An 18934-nucleotide genomic window follows, 5' to 3' on the forward strand; every position below is an offset into this window, starting at 1 on the left:
GTAGACTTTGAAAAATCTTTATTTCTGTTTGTATAGAATGGTGAACTTAATTCGTGAGAATTTTGCAAGTCAGTATAAGGTCCAATTCTCCTTCTTCAGAAATGGAGAAGAACTTGTTTAAATATTACATATTTTTCTTTAAATAATAAAGAGACAATTCCTATTAAATCTTAATTTGGAAGTATTGTTTGATTGTGGAAGATTCTAGAATGCATGTTAAGAATCTGATTTTGTCTATGAGCCCCTTCCCTGTTTCACTCCATGGTTTTCTCCAGTCCCACCTTCCAATATTCTCATCATATTCTACTTTGTCCAAAAAGACTAAACTTTTCACCCTTCTCTGAATATACATTTTCATTACTTTCCACCAAACTACTTTTAAATATCTAAAATTCTACCATTTTCCAAGGAGACTTATGTGCTGTTACAAACAAAATAGGCATATAAACAAATAACTAATATAAATAAAAGTTGCCTTAATCATTACAAAACCATTATTAGGATTAAAAAGCCCTTACTAAATAATAATCAAACATAATTTTAGAGCTAGTTTAATGGCAATTATATTTCAATACATACTTTAAAAATGTATGTTGTGACTCTTTAACACCTAGCTCTAAGAAATTAAAACTATTATCACAATATTTTATATATATGATTAACAAAAAACTTGCAATATTAATAAAATGCCGTGTTTCTCTACTCTTTAAAAAGAGTTAAGCTAATACCAATGTACTAAGTAATAAGAGTAAAATATGTTCACAAATAGACATGGAATATTCATCTATGTTAGAACTTTCTCCTTCAGTCTATCAGCTCAAATCTATATGAGAAACCTATTTTTAGTTCTTGTAAAAGAATAAAGCATGGCACCCATTTTTAGTTTAGCAAGCTCATAGTGACACATAGAGCATTTTTCTATAGAGTTTTCATAGCATATGTTGTGTGGATCACATACTAAATATTTATTTTGTAATTTACAGTCTAGAGGAATTATGAAAAAAGAAACTGGGTAAAAAATATTAGATCAAACTTTGATAATAATAAGTTTAAGTAAGAAACTAACTTTTGAAATTTACATGTTAGCTGGGCATATTTCAAGATATCATCTGTTGGGCAACACCTAAAACAAGTTGTTTTCTAATAAGGTTTACCCCCCACCACCCCCTTTTTTTTCTTTTAGCTGAATTGTTATGTTTTTTTCTGAACAAGTATTTGTGTGACAGTTTCTACTGCTATTGGTTCAGTTGACATTCTATCATAAATAATGAAAATTCTTGGATATTTTTACTCTTACCAATATAGTAAATCTTCACTTACATTAATATATGTAAATTGTCATATGTTACACATGCTTTAGAAACATTGTATATTTGAATAACTATATGTATGTACATCACAGGACCACAGGATTCTGGAATACTTGTGAATTAAAATCATTAAAATGTTTATAAACTGAAAACTCTGTCATGCGAATTTACTTATGAAGAATACCTTAATATCACAGTAGAGAACAGAGTATGGGAGATGTTTAATTTTAGTACAGTTTTAAAACAATGATATGTTTAACTGGCTACTTACTTTTAAATGATATATTCATAAACTTTAGCAATGTTCATTCACAAATTTTCCCTATAAATTTAACTTTCCCTGTACTAATCAAGGATATAAGTTAGTAGACTCTAGTTACTTCTGGATTGCTTGGTTCATATCTTAAAAAGGAGAGATTTTTTTTAAATGGTATTTACTCAGAAAGTAATGACATTTTTTAAGAGAGAGAATTTGGCATTTTACATTTGAGAAGCAATGGTATTGGCAGATGTATATCAGGATTTTAAAAATTCCTTGCAAAAATATGCATATTCCAGCCAGCTGGAAACAACATGAGACCTTTATTCTACGGGAGATCTAGAGAGGTTGTGTGCCTCTCTAGATCCCCTTCCTCCACATCCTACAGTGAGTTAATAACCAGTGGTGGGCAAGAATGCAGATTGCCTGCCTTTTGGGTAGGTGTAATTTTTCATTACCTTGAAAGTCTTAAAGGTAATCCTCGAATATCAAATACTTTATTATTCATTAAATCACTTTTCTAACTGTTCCAGACCATGTTTCTATAGCCTGTGTACACAGTGATTGACACACAAAAATCAGTCACATTTAACAAGTGCATGAACTTAAACATCTGTATATGAATTTAATATCTAATTGTGAATTGCAACTCACTATGTGATCACCATCTGTCATTCAGCATGAACTGAGAACTATACATTATCGCTATTCATTGGTTCAATCTTTTTCAAGGCACAATGCCTAAGGAAGTTACTGATTATTGATCCACCATAATTGAAATGCCCACACATTTGAAAAAGATGGTTAAATAATGAAAATCACTTGTTTCCCTGTATATTGATTTAACTAAAGAAAGAAAAGTAAAATGCATTTGTGGTTCACTTGTACATTGTTTTTCTAACCACAATAAAAACTGACTTGAGAAGTTTGTCAGACATATATATTTATTTCACAAGTGGGTATCTTTTTGATGGTTTTTGTGAAGAAAATGATGCATTGGAATTGATATATTGTGCATAATATAAATGCCAATAATACACTTATTCTTCTAGATTTTTATGTATTCTAAATTTATCCAATTATTATGTAGGGCTGTTTACATCGAACTGCCCTGTTTTTGCTTTGGGGAGTCTTAGCTTTTGCCCTATGTACAGTTCTGTGCTTCTAAGGCAGAACAAAAGTTGTTGGTGCTCGTGGGTTTCTCTCCGTCTTGTGCCAGAATCACTTCCCTGCAAGACTGCTTATGGAACATTCCTAACCCACATTTGTTTCTCCCAGGACTCTGGCTCCTTTGAGGGATTTGCCTGCCTAGCTTGATGGAGGTATTCCAGCTCTGCTTTCTTTCAGATAATATTTCTATTCATTTTATCTAAATAAAGGATTGTATTAGCTAAAAGCGATTGAACTTGAGATATAAGTAGGTACCTTTCTAGTATCTGGTTTTGTTACAGGTTCTTATGGCTGATTTTCTGCCTGTAATGTAGTATTTTAATAGAACCGTCTTTAAATAGCAACAACTCCTAGGAAAAAGTTTCAAGGAAACCTATGCAAGCTTTTTGAAAGAAATTGGCATTTAAGTGCTTAATTCAATTAGCAACTCGTAAAGTCTATATTCACTGGGATGCAAATAGCCTTTATAAGCATTAATTTCATGACATGAACATTTTGTAGAAGTGAATGTAGAGTTTGTAGATCCTTAGGCAAATCTTCACTGTCAGTTGAATTTATTTAAAGAGCTTTTCTGGTCACCTTTGAACCTCAATGATTTCTCCAGATGTACAGAAGTGAACAATGTAAAAATCTTGCTGTTTCAGCAGAACTGATTCCAGCTGGCTGGGAACTGGATCTGCAAGTCATTGGTTACAGCTGTGTTTCGATTTATGTGATGGTTGAAAAAATAAATTACCCGATTAGATGGCTAGAAAGAGGACTCTTTGTTTAGCCCTTGTGTGGGGACTGAAAGTGTTTATGGTGCTGTTTTCCACGCAGTCTTTGCAAAGTAAGCTGGACAAATAGACTTATTCAATGCTTCTAAGAAATGTTGCATATTCAGCTTTAATTCTTTACTAAAGAAACTGTATTTTTTTTATAGTGCTGTCATCCAGCAAATGTTTTAAAGGTCTAGCATTTAAGAGAAGCAGTACGTTTTCTGTCCTACTGAGCACTGCATTCAGTAATTGAAAAGCAGTTTTCTTTTGTTTAATGTGTACTTTAAAACATGTCTTTGTCACGCACGGGAATGGGAATACACTTTCTCTTAAACTCAATACTTTATAATAGCAAAGTATCTGAACATAAGTTCTAACAACCCTTTTCCTCAGTGAGTTATGGCTAGTGTCACATAAGAGAAAATACATTAATTAAATTGCTGTATAAAGAAATATAGTCAAACATTACTGTAAAAAATTAACATGCCTGTGGGCCACTTAGGCTATTAGGCTTTTGAAATTGTGAATGTTTTCTTTGTTACAAAAGTAAAGTTTTGTATGGAGAGTTTGGAAGGGCGTTAATCAGCATATAACTTTCCAGGCTAGTAAAAGTCAAAATGCTAACTCTTGGAGCTTTGATATACAGAGCCTAACAAAATACCTCCCCAAAGAGACTAATATACGAACACTATCTTGTGTGAGGAGTTTTTTGTTTGTTCTATTGCATTATTTTTTAAGGTAACTTAACTTGGATCATTCTGTTTCCTAAGTTATAAGCTGTCAGAACCAATGAATTGTTTAGAGCTCACCCAGTTCTACTGTGGCATTAAAAAAGTGAGCAATGGCTCTGGAAAAGATAGCTACGATGATATGTCTTCATCATTATTTTCTCAAACACTGATTTGCTAAATGATTTCAATATTTTTGGGAAGTTTTTTTTTTTCTTTAATGCTTTCTAAACTCCTGAAAAGGGCCCACATTCTTCAGTGAACTTGAAACTGAGGCCAAGCACTTGACTAGGTGTCACAAGGTCTCCTAAGTTCAGTAGCAGTTCAGTGTGGGGAACACCCGGGAATGTGTTATGTTTTCCAAGAAAATAGAAAATTCTTTGTCTTTTTCCTTTCTTAAACAGCTATATATTATGGAATTTAAAGATGCAGAATAAATAAGCATAATGTATCTAATAGGAGGCGAAGGTGGGATTGATCTGTCTTGAATTGAAAGAGTTTTGCTATGTTACGCTATTTTCTTGATCAATGAAAGTATACCTTCTAACCCTTAACAAAATCAATACAATTGATTGGAAAAGATAGAACAAAGTATGAGAATGCAGAATACACTTGAACCTTCATTGTGCAGAAATATTTAAATGATGTTTATAATGCTTAGAAGCATTTTCCACTAACTCCATGTAATGGAAGCTTCTTTAACCAAGATTGAAGACCTTAAGTAACAGAGTTTGAGAATATGCTATAGTGGCATCCTTCATGGAATAACATGCTTTTTGTTTTGTTGTTGTTTTTTTTTTTTAAGTTAAACATCTCACATTACTTATACTTCTAAAAGTGGGAGCAATTTCTATTACTGAGCATAGAGATAGCAAAGTGAAATTCAATCTTGAAAAGAATGTGTATAAATTAATATGAAAAACTTAGAAAAAGGTATCTATAAAGAGAGAGCACTTTTTAATTTAAAATAATTTGCTCTATATTTTGTGCTCCCGCTAACTGTCATAATTAGTAGATAAAGCATTTTCTTTTCTTATGAAAAGAACCCTACAAAATTAGCATATTTTTTACACAAAAGAAAACTCTAAAAATCTAGAATAAAAATGATTATGCACAGTCAGTATAATACCTATCCATTAATAACTTTATTCCCCTTCAGTTAAGGAGCACTTGAAAAATGAGTATTTTTTGAAACCAAAAAAGATGTTTTTAAGGTTTTTGCAAGTTGATAGAGAATTTTTAACCTATGATTCACCTGTTTCTCTGGTTTCCTTTGTATTTCAAATTTCAGAAATCCACTTAAGGAGGTTTTATAAACTATATGTCTTATCTTGACAAATTTTAAATGCCTTATTAAAGCTAAAGTGTGTCTATTAGATCAATGAATCCTAAAATTTTTTTTAATCACATAGGCTAATTTTTGCAGTCATCCAATGAAATTATGAGGTTTTCTCCCCAGCGCCTATGCCATAACTGTGTTTACACATTTTTAAATCTTAGAAAATTACTATCTAGTTATAAAATGAAAATATTTTATATAGCATTTCAAATAATTAAACATTTCAGTGGAAATAAAGTAATCTACATAAAAGATGTAGTATAACATTTTGAAGTTGCCATATTATGCAGCTAATGTGAAATGATACAATTTTTTTTTTTGAGGTGGAGTCTCACTCTGTTGCCCAGGCTAGAGTGCAGTGGCCTGATCTCGGCTCAGCACAACCTCTGCCTCCTGGGCTCAAGCAATTCTCCTGTTTCAGCCTCCTGAATAGCTGGGACTACAGGCGCACACCACAACGCCCAGCTAATTTTTGTATTTTTAGTAGAGATGGGGTTTCACCATATTGGTCAGGCTGGTCTCGAACTCCTGACCTTAGGTGATTGACCTGCCTCAGCCTCCCAAAGTGCTGCAATTACAGGAATGAGCCACCACGCATGGCCTGAGAACATACACATTTTTGAAATTCAGCTACGAGGTGAGATACCACAGGGATATAGGAAGAGGCTATGTCATTAGCTTTACTGGGGATAAATGCTACTGGACAGTTATTATGAGGGTTAAATTAGATAATTATATAAACAGATATCTAAATAGCAGATAGTAATTACCAGGATGTGTTTCCAATTGTACTGTCCTTCCATTGCACAGAATTTTAGGGCTAAATTGGGCTTTGGAGATAACCTAGTCCTCTCTCCTCATTTTAAAAATAAGAGAACTTAGGTTCCAAGAGTTAAATGACTTATCCAAGATGATAAACATTATTAATTACAGAATTGGCACTAGAACTAGTTTTTCTCACTCTTAGATTGGTTATTTTTCTACTTTCTCACTTTGTTTCATGGTGTTGTACTTAGCCTACCATATGGAAAATAGTATTTTTCTATAGTTACGTTACTTAAAACATAAATTTTTATTGATCCTGTGCCATAATATTCAGAGTCTAAATACAACAGTAATTCTGAAGCCATTTGAAGGCTTCTCACTTATATTCATTCTTAAAAAGCCAGGATTAATTGTTTTCTCTCTCACCTGTTAGGAAGCACATCAACCCGGCAGAAACATTACTTATTAGTATGTACAATATGGAGAACTATTGAAAAATGCTCTTCCAGATTTGTGTGTGTGTATATATATATTTATTTTATTTATTTATTTTTTTGAGACAGAGTCTCGCTCTGTTACCCAGGCTGGCGTGATCTCGGCTCACTGCAGCATCTGCCTCCTGAGATCAAGCAATTCTCCTGCCTCAGCCTCTAGAGTAGCTGTAACTACAGGTGTGCACCAACATGCTCGGCTAATTTTTGTATTTTTAGTAGGGTGGGTTTTCACCATGTTGGCCAGGCTGGTCTTGAACTCCTTACCTCAGGTGATCCACCCGCCTCTGCCTCCAAAAGTGCTGGGATTACAGGAGTGAGCCACTGCGCCTGGCCTCAGATTTGTATATAATTTGTTAGGGTATAATTTTTGTGGTCTCCAAATTGCCCCTCATTATCATTCCCTGCCTTTTCCCTGAAAGAGAAACACTCCACCAGCATCCTCAAGACCTAGTTGTTCCTATGTGTGGTTGCACAACAAGGTTCACATCACTTTTAGCTCAAGACCTTCTTCAAGTTCTTCTTCTTGCTCTGTTCCCTCATCTCAGTGTCATCTCTGTAGTGTGCTTTGAATGAGGTCCCCTTGTGGATACTGATGACTAACAGACTAGATTGGAAAGTGGGTTGTACACTTCCGGAGAGCAGAAAAGGGGAGACGGCAAGAGGAAAGAAAACAAGGAAGGGAAGGCATGAAAAAGAGATTGCTACAATGAATTACAATCACTTTTTTTTTTTGTATTACTAAATGCAAGAATGAACATTAGATTTTTACATGCCAGGATCATTCCTAAAAGGAGGAGAAATCTCTGATTATTTGTTTTTCCATGGTAGTTGTGATATTCTACACTTACATATATCAAAAGAAAGAGAAAGAAAGTAATTTCAGGTTGGCAAACCTATTGCATCCTGGTCATAAAGTGCCTGAATTTAACACTGAGTCATTTTCTTGTCCAAACACTAAAATCTTAAAAGAAAATATAGGTCAAGTTTTTTTTCTCCTTGTTAAAAACCAATGATATCTTTCATCGTCAACCTTTTAAAGTAATAACTCATATAAATTTACATTTTACGTTATTTAATTTTGCTTAAAATAATTAGTTCTAGAATCTGATTTGTAAATCAAAATTGTCATACCAAGGTACACACACACACACGCACTCACAAACACGCTCGTATCATCTGGGATTTTTTTCTCAGTTAATTCCGTAGAAAATTCCTAACCAGGGCTGGGAGTGGTGGCTCATGCCTGTAATCCCAGCACTTTGGGAGGCCGAGGTGGGCAGACCACAAGGTCAGGAGTTCGAGACCAGCCTGGCCAACATGGTGAAACCCCTGTCTCAACTAAAAATACAAAAATTAGACAGGCATGGTGGCACGCTCCTGTAATCCCAGCTACTCAGGAGGCTGAGGCAGGAGAATCACTTGAATCTGGGAGGCCGAGGTTGCAGTGAGCCAAGATCGCGCCATTGCACTCCAGCCTGGGCGACAGAGCGATGTTCCATCTCAAAAACAAAAACAGAAAAAAGAAAATTCCCAACCAGTTCATCCTAGTCCACAAGAATCTGATTTTTGTCTCCCTTGCCCTTTAATTACTCTTCCTTGTCTCCTAAAAAACAAACAAACAAACAAACAAACAAAACGCAACAATTTTGTATGCTCCTAACTGCTGATTGCTCCTTATTTTAACAGGATTTTTAGAAAAGATTTTTTTTTTTTTTGAATTTTTGCTACTCACACTACTATTACATCACTTCTTTACTGAAAGCAGAAATATGTAATATGTGTTGTTTGGCTCCAAAAAGAGAATGACTCTCATTTCTGGAAAAGTTAGACAAATAAACACCTCATATTTATTCGGAGACTTTAGCTTGAGTAGTTTTTTTGTGTCTTCTGATAGCATTGTTATCAACTATTTCAAAGTTAGTATCTATATACCCTTTTTCCTTAAGTAATCATGCATATTTCCAGACTATTAGTAAATAAAAACAATAGATACTCTTCAGTCAAAAGAAATTCTCTTTATTTTAGATCTTCAAATAAATCAACATAGTTTCATTCTCTTAAAAGAGACTTGAAAGAAAATATTGAGATCCAATAATCAATTATGCTATAAAACTTTTCACAAGGAAAATTTAAATCAACAGTCTCCTATAAAACTTTCTGCAGGGTTGGAAATGTTTTATATCCAGGCTATTCAAAATGGTATCCATCACGATGTGCCCTTCTATACATTTGAAACATGGCTAGGGCAACAGAAAAAAGAAAATGAATTTTCACTTTAATTTAAATTTAAATAGCTACACGTGGCTGGTCACAGCTTATTGGAGAATGCAGGTTAAGTAAAACAAAGAAAAAATGCAAGTAATAAACAATAAATTCTGCACATCCATGAATTTTGAGTCAAAATTTGAACTGTAGTTGATTTTTTGTCTTTTGTCTTCTATCCTTCTTACTCCAAATCTCACTAAAGAATTTAAATATGATCCCCTTCTTAGCACTGATTTCAAATGGCATTTATAAGAAATAAAAGATTCCTGCCTTAGTAGTCAGGTAGAAGACAGGTTGTATTAAAGTATTTCAGAGTAGTCAGTTATTACTTCCTTTAACTGAAAATATTTTTTACCGTTAAATTCATATCTATCTTTCTTATTTTTTAGAAAGTTAACAGAACAAGTCTCCAAAAACACAAAAATAGTTGATCTAGCAAGGCAATACTTGCATTATACGACTTAAATTAAATGTAAAACAGCATCAAAATTTTACTTTGTAAGTATTTTAGCCATAGTCAAAGTATAAACTCTGATTTAGGGATGCTTTTGTATTGATGATAAGATGTTAACAATCAGAAGAGACCTTATACCTGTATATATGACAGTGGTAATTGGACTAATTGATTACAACATCTTCTTTCAAATAAATATGATTTAATCAAGTCTGCATTCCCATTGGCCTTAACGGAAGTCCTACCAGAAGCCTGTGCACTCGGACCTGGCTAACCTCTATCTGGATATAAATATTTTAAATGCGTGGCCATTCAGTTCTAAGTATGAATTTTTTTGTGTGAATATTTATTCCTCTTGATTTTCTAAACTCCTCAGTTAACATTGTTATGCCTTCTGTAAAGTTAAGGCCTCCGTGTGTGTATATCTCTGTATGTAATAGAGAGATAGCATGGATTAGGGGAAAAAAAAAGTTGTATTTGCATTTGTTGTTTCTGATTCACAGAGCTAAGAGTGCAGTGCTAATGTGGAGTCCACAGAACTGGGATATCAGTAGGCAGTTGCTGTAAGCACATGTTCAATTATTAAAATAGTCGACATTTTATGTCTGATAGCCATAGCGAGGTCATGACATTAATTTATCCAAAGTATTGTGGGCAACTGTCTAGAAAAATAAATAGCATAAAGGACACAGATGCCAGAGAGCTAAAAAAGAAAAAAAAAAATTGGGTCTGAGCAAAGAGAGATTAAGAGATGACCAATTTATTTAATCCACATAGAACAGGAAGAAGTCAGCAGGTGTCTCAATGTTAATGACAAGTATTTTAAGCTATGCTGCGCATGCGTTAATTTTTGCTTTAGTTTTTCATTAGGTTCTAAGCTTGTTGAATACTACTCCTATTCTTCCGTGTCAGAAACTTAATTTCATATTTTATTGTTGCTTCAATGCTTAGGGATTCTTTGCTACCTGTTTCCTTCTCTCCTTTTTCATTCTTCCCTTCCCTCTTCCCATTTCTGTGTTTCCCTTTCTTCTTCCCTGTTATTATTTTCCTTCTTGCCTTTCTCTCTCATGAGAATATATTCTTAATTCTGTTTCCTTCTGGTGCCAACTTCTTTTTCTATTTTTATTCTTGCGTTTGAGAGGTTTCTTTTTCCTTTTGCTTTCAGATCAGGAGGCTGTGGGAACTGATCTTAGAGATGCATACCCTACTACCGATGCTTCTATCTCTTTATAGGTTGTGTGATGTTTTCTTTGGAACCTCTGCGAATGGTTGTCCTTCTTGTTTGTTGCCACAGATCTGTTGCCAATCTGCTACCTTAGTTGAGCCTGCAGTGCCGCACTGCATGCTGGGATCTGTCTGTGTGAGTAAACTGAAATTTCCACAGCACCAGACAGCATTCGAGTTGGCTTGAGAATTGCCGTACTTTGCTTCCCTTTGTATGTATTTCTTGTATGCTGCAGAGTCACTGATGGCTAGCTCTGTCTGGCAAGTGATTCAGAAATGCTGTTTATGTAGAGAGGAAAGGTAGGCACTTTACCACACTCTGTCATTAAAGGGAGCAATTGAAGAACAAAGGAACTGAGTAAATACCTATATATTGCCTTTTGTGTTGTGAAACACTGTAGCACAAACACATTTGTGTTCAGCCAAATGTTTTACTTCCTTTTGTAATAATGCATATAGTAGGTTGTCTCCACATATGTACAAGAATCCATATTTTATTTAAACGTATATAGTCAATTGTTCACATTTATGGGCTGCAAACATGTCTCAATCTCAAAGACTTTTACATATCCACTCCCCACACAGCTATTTGTTGTTATTTTAAAAGTTCTTAAATTAAAAAAAAAATAAAATATACGAATATCTCTGTTGGTTGATTTTATTAAGCAACTTAGGATTTCAACACAGTTTAAATCATATTGATGACTCAGATCCTGGCAGGTCTTACAATTCCTGTGAAATGAGAGCACAGCTAATAAAAATATTAAGCAATTACTTTTATTAAAATCATAGGGTTTTTTTTTTCATTATCACATAGAAATGATTGATCTATACAGATTGTTCTCACTCATGTGTCTTTTGGGCTGCTTGGGGGCTCCATATAGAAGGTGGAAAGTCCCCTTTGCTCTTCCTTGGACCAAGGTGGGGAAAATGAAGGCGTGGAATACAATCTAGGGCTATTAAAGAATTGCTGGCATTACTTCTCTCTATCACGTGTGAGCCTGGCTGCCTGCTTCCTGAGGTAGGGGATCCAGGATGAGACTGTCCAGGAGCCTGTTTCCACAACTGCATTTGGAGATCCGTCTTATTGATTAGGGGGGGAAAGGGGTGGGGATCAGGAGTGTGAGGTGAGGGGAGGACCAACTGACGACTGGCTCAATGAAGCACAAGACATTTTCTTCCGGAAAGATGTCAAACAACTGAGAAACAGCCAGAGAGGAAGTAGAAAGGTGGAAAAATGAGGAGACCCTGGAAGAAATGAAGGCATTTCCTATGAGACAGCCTTGGGGCTTTTTCTTTTCTTTTTTTTTTTGCTTCCATCATCTGACCTGCAAAGGCTAGAGTGACAGCGTCATGCAAATGCTGCAGTCCAGCAGGTCTGGGAGAGGGTGGATGCTAGACTGTGAGTTAATGTTAATGATGAGCGCAGTGAAAATACCAGCCGCTGCCACCCCCTGCTCACAGAAGCGCTCTGAGTCAGCATCAGATGCTTTGCCTCGCCTCTCGCTGTGTGTCTGTATGCCTGTGTGCGCGCGCGTGCTCGCTCGGGCATCCGTGTCTAGCCGAGGGGAGGGGGTGGCGTGTGAGTGCGTGGAGGGTAAAAGCCAGTCAGTCAGTGAGAAGCAAAGGTACGTTGGAGAGCAACTAAAATCTGACTGATTTCCATCTTTGGAGCATCAGATGTATTCCCTAAGGAGGATGGGTCTCCGTGATGGGGGTGGTATAATTATGTTAATGTCATATTTATGGAGGGGTGAGATTTTTCATTCTGATAATTGGTTGAATGCTATGGTCAAAAATTGTAAAGCCATATTCAGTTTTAGGGAAAAGCATGGACTTCGATCTAAGGGCTGTTTTATTTTTTCGCTTTTTGTGAGTGCTGCTTTTTTGTTTTTTTGGTTTTTGTTTTTTAACTATTTATTTTAAGCCATAAGTGATTCAGTATGGGAAATCAAATGATAAACAGAAAGAGATCTTATATAATGATGCATTACATCATGGAGCAGAATATTTAAAGTCTTACAAGGCAGAGTAAAGATCTGGACAGGGGGTGGGGGGTGGTGGTTGGAAAGGGGTGTGGTACTAGGGTGGAGGAGGGGGGCCAGTTAGCAAATATTTTGTGCAGTATAGCTTTCCTTGCAGCTTACTTGGAAATGGATGATTCACCTGTTCTACAGGAAAACATTCTAATTCTTTCCATTTTTTTTTCCTCCTCTTTTCCCTTTTAAGATCAACCACCTCAGAAGAGCCAGATTCCACTTCTGTGGCCAGGACTTTTATATTATGGCTGGTCCGATTGTTTTACCCTGCGTTCTATGCTACTAAACCTTGGATCATTCCTAAAGTACAAATTCTGTTCTCGAACCACAAACAAGGCTAAAAGATCGGAGGAAATTCAGTGAATATACAGGATTGGGGTTGTGTATTTTTAAAAGTATTGAGCTTTATAATGTAATTATTCAAGAAATAGAATCATGGTTTTTTTATGATGTTGCCAGCATTTTAAATTACATGTTTATTAAGTGACATTGCTCAAATAACTACAGAGTGTGCGTGGAAATATTTGCTGTCTGAATAGTTTGGAGATTCAAAGAGAAAAATCAAGCTTCAGAGGTATTAAATTATGACATGCAGAAAAGTTTTTGTTTTGTTCTTAACTGCAACGGTATATATTTAAATCCGATTTAAAGTATTATATGTCCTGGGCCCACCTTACCAGTTGTGCTGTATAGCAGTGTAACGAGAAGCAAAATTTCAATTAGGGTCCCATTAACTGGCATATAATCCTTCTTTAATGTAATAGAGGCTATGGTGTTGCTGTACAAATCTGCTAGAAGCAGATTTTAACCCATGTTTAGTCTCTTTCTTTGGATCTAATGGAATGACTCTTAACTGTTCATTGTCTGCATTGTTTCTCATATTCTTCATTAGTTTAAAGTTTGGAATTAGTCTATAAATGGTCGTCGTGGTTACTCAGCTCATCCTAACTTTTATATATCATATATATTTCTACTTACGTATTTTAAATAGTATTTAGAGGTAAAAGCCTAAGTGAACCCAACTGTAATTTCTAAGCTATCCTTATTTCTGGAAGAAGAATTCTACCGCATCAAACCAGACTTTTCCTAGTCCCTGAGACCCTAACTTGTGAGGTATTTTAGTAACATCACAAGTCAGGCTCTTGGGACCTAGGCGGAGGGGAACCAGCAGCTTTGGACCTTATTGATTGTCTGCAGTTACCACCAGAACAAAAGAACATACATAGATTCTGCCTAGGAGAAAAGAACAATGCTTTTCTTTATCATCAGCAATGTTTTCACCATGACCCACCCCCAAAAATACTATTGTCAGAAACTGTACTCTAAAGTGATTACACAGTTGCACTGAAATAGCGTTTGTATTATAACGATCATACAAAAGCAATATAAGAAACCTGTGTAAGAAGCAAAATTAAAATATAAGTGTTTTAAAATGCTTCTTTTGGTGCATTTTAAGGTGGCTAGTATAAGAGGATATCTCTTCAGTTAATGAAGAGAGGGGATATTTATAACTCTTTTCATATGCATTGAAATATATACATTAGCTACTTAAATAAATCCTGTATGTCTCCATATAACTATGGCTCAGACTATGTCATATACAGTTATAATCATGCTTGAGGCCTAGAAATAACATGATTTACAATCTTCTTTATTGACCCTATTAGATTTTACTACCGATTTAAGAAGAATGCTGTTTTATACTTTGTATTTATTGCCAGGGCTTTTCTGAGTCTTCTATCCAAACAACATACTTTATATGTCTTAAAAATTCTAACAATTATTTTGTTGCGAGAGTCCAAGAGTGAAAGTTTCACCAATAATCTGGGAAAATATGTCTTTTTAAAAATTTTTACAGTTTACTGTGTACATATCATGGGCCTACGTGAGATAAAACAGTAAACGCCACCTATGAAGTCAAACTGCTTTGACTAGCAACTGCATATGAACTGCATAGTTTTAGTTTTATAAGAATTTTAGTTTTATCAGAGGTAACTATTCCAACCATAAGTAATATGTCATATTTGAAAGTTTAATAGCCATTGCCACATCAGATATGTCTTTCTTGGAGATAGAATCAGTATACTAAATCTATTTAAAAATTTTACAATAATGTTACAAATATGAAGATTCAAAATGGAGATGACAGACTTTCCTTAATAGAAGCAACAAAGTGGCTTCATTCTTTTAACTATTGCCTTAGATGGGTGCCATAAATTATGTGTCTTCTGCATTGTTAAAATAAATTTATGAATGTATTTAGAATACTGTATGGAGTCTTTGTTCACCTTTTTAAAAATTTCTTATAATACCTACTTGAAATATTACAGAATACAAATCATCTATTAGTCATAGTTATTAAAAATTAATATAACAATATCATAAACATATGCATCTATATAAAGCATGCAGAATATGTTTAAGCATGTATGCACACTGTACCTATTCAGATTCTTTATTATTTATATCATCTACTTCATTTATCTAGAAGTTCTGAAATTTTAGGTGTGTGTATGTGTGTGTATAAATATAAGTTTTAAAGCTCCAAATGAAAGGAGGTAATATAAACAGTAAAGAGTTTTGGTAGTATTTATCTTTTATTTCTTTTGACCTCATTCTCATTGGAATTGAGTATTTTTTAAAACCGTAAGTTTCTTAATACAAAGAAATCTATGTATGTGTGTCTACATGTACATGGAAGCTTGATTACATTTAATAGCAATGTTCACACAATGGGTCTGAAAGTACTTGTAAAAAAGAATATCACATACAAGTATGTGTTTACTGACACCTGTTTTAACATGATCATAAATAATATCTATAAGAGGTTCCATCAAGTTAGTTCCAAAACAATGTAAGGGGTAGATGTTTATTGGCTATAGTGATATCAGATATAGGTTATTCAAACATGAAAATTTTTTAATGTTATCATATTCATGAACCACACTATATATATTAACTTCTGTCTCATAAAAGAAATATACCAAAACTGAATTGAGAATGCAGTGATGTTTGTTCATTTTCACCATAAACATATAAAATGTTTTTTACTGATAATCCTGCACAATTGGAACTTATCTATGTAAGCCTCCTATATGAACAGTCTTTTGAGAGCATCATTGATAAAGCTTTTCTCTTACTTCATAGAGGTGTATACAGATTTAAGTGGGTGACTTTGTTTATATAAGCTACTTTATGCTGTATGTGCATAGACAGATGCCACTTTTTCTGCATTTCTATCTCAGCTGTCACAGGATAATATCGTTTTAGGGCTTTATGATATGATTTGGAAAATCAGATCATACTAAGCTTAAAATAAAAAGGAGAGATCTACAACAAAGAGCGAGAAAATGATGTGTGTTGCATACAAAAAAAGCAGTGATATTAACAATTCGATGGCTTCCTGGTTGGGAGACCAGCCTGAGCCAGACGCATATATTAAGGGGTGTCTGCTGCCGATGTGAGCTTGCTCAATGCGGTGGAAATGAGGAATCATCTCCTTTCTGACACCAGCTTATTTGTACATTTTAATTTTGAAATAGCCAATCACTGTTTTACATAAATATACTAACCCCTGCCTGATTCATTTTCTTTCCCATATTGTTTGTTAATTTACTGTGAACTTCAAGTTCCTTTTTTTTTGGCAAAAAAAAATCATCATTCAACTTCAACATCTACCAAAGACCAATGAAGTATCAGTTTTTCTTTTGTCTCTTTTGTATTGCTCTGATAATATCGTGATACTCATGCTTTTAACTTTTAATCTCTGTAAGGAAAACATCAATTTTCCAAAATAGCATTTTTTAAAGCCTTTTAGGATCCATCAAGGAAGCCACTCTGGAATTTTGCCAAATCTAAATATGATTATATTTCATTTCAGGGTTCATGGGATCAATATCTTTTTCAGTATAAAAGCCCCAAACACTTTAGTATTCCAGTGGAGCTACAGAAGAGGTGTAGAGATATTCTTAAATCATTTAAGCATCAGGCTGCATTACTAGTGTCTTGAAGAGAAATAAGTATCTCAGGAGAATTATAGTACAAGTTAATTACTAATGAAATTAGAAAGGGTATGTTCTGCCTTAAACTCCTCTTCAAATGGGCAGGCTGGTACATGTGCCTAGGCTTGGTCTAATACACCTTAAATACATAAATGGTTTTACAAGCTGTCATGTTTGGATGAGTTTGAGAAAAGCAGTATATAAAGGGTTAGCTAACGCCCAAATTTTCTTGCCATTTACACATGCAATGCAGCCTACATTTCTGTAGGCAGCAAATGCAGGCATCATTTTGATTGCTTGAATTCTTTTGTTTAATTTTTTACTAGACATTTAACTTAGCACTCAAATCCCACTGATCCCTTAGAGGCTGCATTTAGATAAGGAAAACAAAGTTCCTAATATAGAGAAGTTTAAAACAAAAATCCTGGGCCCTTGTAAACATTTGAGAAATAGACTTTTAGTGTAGCTCTGCAAATACATATTTAGTGTGCAGAAACTTAGGTACCATTATTATCTATCATCATCCTAGTTTTCTTATCTTTCAGTGACCAACTATACAGTCGGTCACATATTTATTTCCTATATGTCTTTATTTCTTGAAAGGTTTAGTAAAAACAGTGTAAAAATTGAGATATCTTCATAAAATGATTCACACCATTTCTTCAATGAGCTAGCTTCAATTTTCATTAAATGTTGCTTTTCTCCACATCTCTACATATTAAATGTAACTTTATGAAGTACATTATCAGCCAATAATATTAACTTGTACGTAATAGTTTACTTGTAGGAATTTGAAAGCAGGTGGAACTTGAAGGTAATTGAGATTAAGTGAATTTGAGATTAAATAGCTTCATTTTACATAAACAGTTAATTTCATGCATATTTTATGGACAACTTAAAAGTGAAAAATTCTGATAAGGTGAACTAAATTTTTCATTATTGATATAAGTAATGTGACTTTAAATCTGTTACCTTAATAATTTCTAAACAAACAAAACAGGTGTAAATATAATCAGGGACTATATCCATTGGGTCAAGTAAATAAGAATAAAAACTTCCTAGGTTTTGTCTTGGCCATATAAGGTTTTTGAGGTGTTTTGGGTTCTTTTGTGTTGATTGATAGATTTAACTTTGCCTCTCTTCTGAGAAGTTTCTCCCTCTTTGTCAATAGGTGTCTGATGATTTGTGAGCCTCAAGTGACTACTCTGTGGAATCACCTGTCCTTGCCTTTGAATTAGCTTTCCGTAGGCCATGAGTCAACATTAGTAGTTTATACATCCAAATTGGTAGGTCTTTATGAAATTCTTCTATGTATTTGTTCTAGACATATAAGTGAAGTATAAGAAATTGTGGATTTACATTGTGGTTGCTTTTACAGCTTCTGGACATCTTTGAGAAAATACTTGGGTGGCATTGAAACACCAGCCAATGGAAGCATTTGATTTTGTAGAATTTTGAAATGCAGTGCCTTACTCGTAGTACACTTCCTAGTCTTGGGGGTGGGAAGACCAGTCTGTAGCTAACTTATTACTGTCTTATACATCACGCTAAAGCCCAGTCTGGGCATTTGTAAACCTCGGGGAGGTTTCTACTTTAGACAACACTTTTTGTTGAGGGATTACACCACAGTCAGTTCCCTCCATTTCTCCCTCTCTTCCTGGCCCCCTCCCACCCAACATGGAGCCTTTTCAACTGCTTCAAAGAAGTGGGAAAAAAAAGTAGACTCTTTATTAATGGCAGAAAACAAACTGACTGCTGTACTTCCGAGGCAGCTCTCTAATAATAAAGCAGAGCAGGCACTGCAACAAAGAATTCTTGAATGTACTAAATATATAGGGAAGCCTATTTAAATTCACCAGAGGGGCTTAGAGGACAAGCAGCAGAAAGTTTAGAATTCAATTCAAGCCATGCCAGAAAATGAAAATGTACTTAAAAAAGGATTTCTGAAACAATTGTTCAAAGAAATGTCAACTTTTAAGGTTCTTTCTAGAAGAATGAAATTTGTACTCTAATTTGTGTGGTGACTTTTTCAATTAGAGAGGAAAAGTGATTAACAGAATCTCAAAGGAATTGTATCTTATGTTTAAAGAAAACGTGTTTTCTTTCCATAGGATGTTCTCTAGTGAGG

General features: G+C 34.6%; 1 protein-coding gene across 10 annotated transcripts in view; it reads left to right on the top strand.

The window, feature by feature from the left end:
• LOC134738946 (uncharacterized) overlaps positions 1–18934 on the top strand; it is a 419251-nt gene that overhangs the window by 384768 nt on the left and 15549 nt on the right. For 7 of the 10 annotated variants that reach the window (XR_010125238.1, XR_010125239.1, XR_010125237.1 and 4 more), the window contains one exon: positions 17978–18092. The exons of 1 other annotated variant lie outside the window; for it this stretch is intronic. The gene's annotated coding sequence lies outside the window, so the exon portion shown is untranslated. Of the gene's footprint in view, positions 1–11391; positions 12395–12995; positions 13184–17977; positions 18093–18934 lie in introns of those variants that run through there. 2 more of the 10 variants (XR_010125235.1, XR_010125236.1) reach the window with 2 other exon arrangements.

Source organism: Pongo pygmaeus, chromosome 22 (assembly GCF_028885625.2).
Source record: "Pongo pygmaeus isolate AG05252 chromosome 22, NHGRI_mPonPyg2-v2.0_pri, whole genome shotgun sequence".
Lineage (NCBI taxonomy): Eukaryota > Metazoa > Chordata > Mammalia > Primates > Hominidae > Pongo > Pongo pygmaeus.